General features: G+C 35.4%; 1 long non-coding RNA gene across 2 annotated transcripts; it reads left to right on the top strand.

Annotated features, from left to right (window-relative positions):
- The first annotated feature begins 869 nt into the window (after window positions 1-869).
- Window positions 870-3,749, top strand: LOC109703877. Of its 2 annotated transcripts, none has more exons than XR_002214049.1 (4): window positions 870-1,048; window positions 1,134-1,250; window positions 2,550-2,702; window positions 3,464-3,749. It is a non-coding gene; the product is annotated as an uncharacterized LOC109703877 (long non-coding RNA). The 2 variants fall into 2 exon arrangements; XR_002214050.1 differs by having other exon boundaries at window positions 1,139-1,250; window positions 3,464-3,712.
- Window positions 3,750-6,092: the final 2,343 nt, after the last annotated feature.

The raw sequence follows: 6,092 nt of genomic DNA, 5'->3' as shown, positions 1-6,092 counted from the left end.
ACTATAAACTTAATTATTATTATTATGCTCCAATGGCTTCTACTCATGCTATTTTTCTCTCCTTTCTTCACTTCCTATTGCTTCTCTCCTACCTCAATTAAGGTACCATTTTTTGTAATTAATTAATTGCTCAATATTTGAATCTTAAACTATTCCTGCATAAAAAATTCTAACTTTAATTTCTTTTATAAATTTAGAAATTGATCTTTCCCAACAATTTATCAAAGATAGGTGGTAGATAGTAGATACTCTATATTTTCACTTTATTATTACTATGTACAGATTATGTACAGATGTACATTTTTTTAATGTTTTGTTATTTGATGTTTTGTTATTTTTTCTTAGAAATCCATCGGCGTTCCACTACGTTGATTAGTCAACTGTTTGGTGTTGCCTTTCTTTGGATCTCCGGTAAGTCCTAATACCTATGTGCTCATTTTTTGCTTTGATTTTAGATATGTTTGTGGTTACATGAAAAATATATATTAATGTATTACATACAATTTTGTTATTTTTTCTCAGGAATCCATCAGCGATCTACTACGTTAATTGATCTTCTGTTTGGTGTGACCTTCGGTAAGTCGTAGTGCATATGTGCTCATATTTACATGAAATTAAGTTAAAAAAGAAGTCATAAAAATGTGACTTGTGGAGGTGTATTAGCATGTTTTGGAAGTGTTTGGATGAATTCAGAGTGAGTTGGATGTGAGAAACGAGCTACCAAGGCTGCAGCTGCCAGCAGGGACTGAACTGTAAACCTGCAGGGACTGTTTTGTAAACTGCAAGGACTGTTTTGTGAAACCTGCAGTTTCAGCAATTTAGAAGGGCTAAAGTGCAGTTTTTTGAGCTTATCTCAACCCCAGCCACTCCCTGCAGCTGCTACGTACCAGGGGCTGTTCCTTCCTCACCTCTTTTCAGTTTTTTTTTTCTTCTCTTTATCTCTCTAAACCTAGGCGAAGCTAGTGTGGAGAAGTTGGCAAATTTGATATTTTGGGGCTGTGAGGTGTGTCCGAGCAGGGAAATCAGCAGAGGAGAGGTGGAATCTGAGGTAAGAGATTAGTTCTCAGCTAAGAATTAGATTAGCTAATCTAATAGAAATTTTCTAAGTAATTAAAGTTGGTATTATGATGTAGAACAGTTAGCAACTATACAAAGGAAAGAGAGTTTGATGGAATTGGGGTTTTCTTTGCTGTTGGAGCTGAGGGAAGGAGCCCTTGAGCAGGGATTAATTGTTGGAGAATCCAACTGAAGTAAGTTTGATCTAATTTCTGATTTGAGTTGAGTTATTTGCCCTAGAAAGGATCTAATTGAGAATTCCTTGGTTACTAAGGATTGTAGATACCACGAAGCATAGAACCAGCCATGTATTATGTGTATATATGTGAAGTAAGCAACCTGAGATTGGGTTGATATATTGGCTGATTAGAGTGATATTTAATTAACTTAAGAAGTTGTTTCTTAGCTGGGATTTAAGCTATTTGCTTTATAAGAGGTTAAATTTGGGGACATCTTGACTCCTAAAGCTTGTAAAGGCTTAGGAGAGTTTTGTTAGCAGCCTGTATGCATGAGTTGAGGAATTGGGAGGACAAAATCTGAAATAGAATGGTTAAATATCCCTGGTTTGAGTGTGTTCTTATTCTAAGAAAGCTTGAGCCATGAATTTTGGGGTCTCAAGCTTGTGGATGATACCATATAAACCTAGAAACCTATAAACTGCACTAAGGAGCAGCATGTAGGTGTATTTGCACTTGTGAATTGTTGTTAAAAAGTGAAGGGTGGTGAAGTTAATCCCTTGTTTAAAGGTTGTATGTTTTCATTCTAGAGAGGATTAATCTATAGATTTTGGGCAGTAGCAACCTTAATACCATGAAAAGGTTTGGAGAAACTTTGTTGACAGCATGTGTACATATATATGCATATGAATGGTTGTTACGGATAAAATCTGAGATGATTACCATTAAATCCTGGTTAGAGGTGATGTTGTTATTTTGTAAAAGAGTGGCATAATGAATTGTTAAATGCTAACATTTCTAATGGCTATGAGCCTAAGAGATAAATTGGTTATCATGTATATGTGTAAGTGATAGGTGGAACTTAAGCTACTAGCTCTATGATAAGTTTAAAGTAGTTACTTAGCAAAGAGGAGTTCTTTGATGCTAGGTAAATCAAGAAATTAACCTCACATGTATGAGTTAAAGTTGTTATAGAACCTAAGTAGTAAACCTTATGTTGTATGTAAATATGTATGGTGTACACATAAGTAAAAAGTGTAATCTGAGACAAGTGGAGCTTAATTCCTGATTATAGTATATGATGATTGATTTAGAGAAGAAACATAATGGTTATAAAAAGGTTTAAGCTACAAGAATCAAGATTACTAAGGTTTCTCATTGTCAAGTAAACTTAGTGAAAAGCTATATGTAGTGTGATATGTGCAAGTACTTGGCTGCGAAGGCATTCAAGAGCTAAGTATCAGGATGGGAATGTAGAAATTGTAGAGATGATGTTATAACATTCGGTTAATCTCTTTTATTCCTTTCTAAATGAAGGTCAGACGTGCTCGGAAGTTCGAATTGATATTCCGACGAACCTACGATGCGTTAATTAAGAAACGCTTCGTTCTAGCCCTATTCGCATCGAGTCGCGTGGACTAATGTTTATATAGTTCGTGACGTTGGTTCTAGTCTTCGACATCCCTACAGGTGGGTGGTGCTATCCGAAGTCTTCGAATCCCTCTTTATGTCTATGCTATCTTATTGAGCATATCTATATATGTGAATTGTATCATATTCATGCATTATAGGAAAAAGTGTTATTATGCAATTGAATTTCTGTCAATGTAAAGAACATGTGGGCCATAGAATATGAACATAAAACCCTATAAATGTGTGAACTTTACTGTGAACTATGACAATAGTAAATTTGGTGACATCATGACTAGAGATTTGATTAGCATCGAGAATGAAATTGTAAAACTAGTATAAAGGGCTAGTTAGAGTTAAAGTGTGGCATTGTCATTTGTTGGACCCTCTAAAGGAGGATCAGATCATACTCACAATAGTTTATGTTCAAGGAAGGTCGCTCCTCCTTGAACGATGAGCTCCAGAGTAGTCATCTTAACTGGATCAGGAGCTAGCGTCTCCCCCAGTAGACAGTCCTGTTGGGATGTAGCTTGCGTCTCCCCGATACTTGGGATTTCGTCGATAAGTTATTGTTAACCAAAGGGTTAACCAGTTTAATTGGGTAATAATTATGAACAGCATGCATGCATAAATTTCAGATATTATCTACTATTTCTTTCAGCTTTGTACAGACATTGTAGTTGTTACATGTTATAGCTGGTTACTATCTATTCTCTTTTCTTGCCTACATATGCCTGAATAGACCTAGTGGGTGAGTCGGCGGGGTCGGCGGCCGAATCCATTGGGAACTTTTAGTAGTTCTCACACCACTAACCATACAGGTTCTAGTTCGTGCGGGGTGATCGAGAATCGTGACAGGGACAGCGCGCTACAGATAGCGACATCCATTGAGTATAGTTTTACCTTGTAGATTTCATCTGTTTATAGTTGATGAAAGGAAATGTAAATTGTTTAATTGAGAAAGGGCAATGTATAAAGGTAAAAGAATGTGTGTAATAATTAGTAAGCCTTGTATTTAATTTAAAGTAATTAAGATACATTGTATGAAATATTTAGTTAGTTTACTTTCACTTGTGCTTGTGTTGCTTGCCTCGTGCAAGTCATGTATATTGAAATTTTTCTTGGGCATTTCTTTATACATGTTTGTTGTCGTTGTTGAGCCTTAAGCGAACAGAGAAGGTTCTGTTCGTTCGGCGTCTGTGTACGGGCCCAAACCGACCAAATTGGCGGTCTCGGGGCGTGACACTAATGATCTAATTTTAACAAATTGCACTCTAAATTAAACTGTGCAGGATCACAAGATCTAATTTATATAATATTTTAAGGATATGTGTAATAGACTTATTTTATTTTGAACTTTATAGTATGAACTTTATACTATGAATTTTAGAATTTGGTAAAATTCTAAAGTTTCTAACCAAATTTATTAAAGAATAGTGTTGTTTTAGAGCAATATAATTTTCATTCAAAATTTTATAATTTAGAAAAATCAGTATTTAGGATTCTAACTATAATTTTATTTTTTAAAATTTAAAATTTTGAATTTTATTATTTACCCGCTGCATCGCGCGGGTTTCTACACTAGTATAATATAAGTCTCCATACAAAAAGTAGAAGAACTCAAGGTGGTCGCTACAAATTTGTAGGTACACTTTTCAATACAAAAACCAAATGAAAGATGTCTTGAGTCCACCTCTAAGCAACTCAGAGTATGCACTAGCTAGACGCAATCCCTAGCCTCTCTTATAGCGAAAGATATTGAAAAAAAAACAATCAACTAATGGGGGTGAGAACTATTAAACAATAGTTCTTAGTGGGTAAGCCGCCGAGAAAAGCGAAATATACCGCTAGATCAACAGAGGCACTAGATAATAAAATTGCTGAAATGAAGAGCAGATAGGTATTAGCTGAAATAATTAAGATTGTTCCATTACTATCATGCCTTCATACAACCATACCAATCAACATGTATATGGTTCTACTACTATCATGTATACAAGTGTGTAATGATCAACATATTTGTCCCACTATTATGTATGCATCAACTAGTTGTCATGTATAATATCAAGTTTAATTAAGTTTTGCCCAATCATTGGGGACTTACACAAGGTAACGTCTCGGCTTGTGCCTTCCTAATAGTCATGTGGTAGTCAACATTCATCTAAAGAGAGAAGGAAAGAAAGATAGAAAGGAGATGTTCCCTTTTGTGTCCAAATAGAGTAGAAATGGTTGAGATTCCCAGTCATATAGTGTTGCAACAATTGCAACTATGTCCCCCCACATTACACTATTTTTTTTTGTGGAGTTTTGATAGAAAGTAGCTTAAAATGCTATTTGAATAGTTTAGGTAAGATTCAGAAGCTATTCGGGTGTTTTTAGTACAAACTAGACACGAAAACGGCCTTGGAAGGTTAAATCTGCCAAAGTTGCAGATTTTGTATTGTGTATCGGTACCAAATTTTGGGTACTGGAACACAATACAAATGGGAGATGAACCAGCTCTCTGATTTTGAGGAACTCAAGTTGAGTACCAATACTGATACGTTTTGTATCGGTATTGATACACTGAGTACACAATAGAAACCTAAGAAATTCAATGTTCGGGTTCTTAGGAACTAAATTTTGGTTACTGGAACAAAGTGCTCGTGTACTAGTACGCGATTTTGGGTACTGGAACATAGTTTTCGAAATACAATTTTAAAGGATGTTTTGGTAATTTCATGTAGGGACTTTTATAAGGGGAGCTTTTATAAAAGAGGGAACCCTCACCCCTTTTCACTGTAAGCCCCACACACGCACACACACATGGAAAGAAAGAAGAGAGAGAAGCTCTTCTCTCTCACTCTCCTCTTCGTCTCCAACTCTTGGAGCTTAGGAGATCAAGCTAGGATGAAGGATTTGGAGGTAGAGGGCTATCTTCTTGAGCAAGAAGAAGTAGAAATCTTGGGGCAAAGGTGAGTTCTTCGGATTTAATGTTAGAGTTTTGGATTTAAACCTTGTAAATGAATTTTTGTCAAACTCTAGGCTAATCTAGTCTACAAATTGTAGAGATTAGTAAATAAAATTGGGTTTTGCCATGGATTTTGGAAAATCTTAGGTCAAATTAGAATTTTTGGATTTGAAGTGTTTAAAAATTATTTGATCCTTTAAAATTCTAATTGGAGGTTAGGAAATCAGGCATGATAACTTGATGTCATGAAATAAAAGCATTAAAAGGTTTCGAAAGGAGTGACGAATCCATTTTGTTGTTGTAGGACAAGAAAGCGTGGAATTAAGCTTATAGCTAAAGAGAGGGCCTAATTGCAAGTGCCTATAAGTAATTAGGAAGCTTTGTNATTTGAAAATATGGATTTTCGTGAATGTAATAAATGGATTTTGTGAAATAAAAGGTTTTCTACCCCTCGTGGTAGCGTTTTTAAAGAATAAAGGTTTCCGTGTAGGAAACAGTTT

Source organism: Ananas comosus, unplaced genomic scaffold (assembly GCF_001540865.1).
Source record: "Ananas comosus cultivar F153 unplaced genomic scaffold, ASM154086v1, whole genome shotgun sequence".
Lineage (NCBI taxonomy): Eukaryota > Viridiplantae > Streptophyta > Magnoliopsida > Poales > Bromeliaceae > Ananas > Ananas comosus.
Note: the sequence above shows the minus strand (reverse complement) of the source record. Positions and strands in the feature narration are given on the sequence as shown.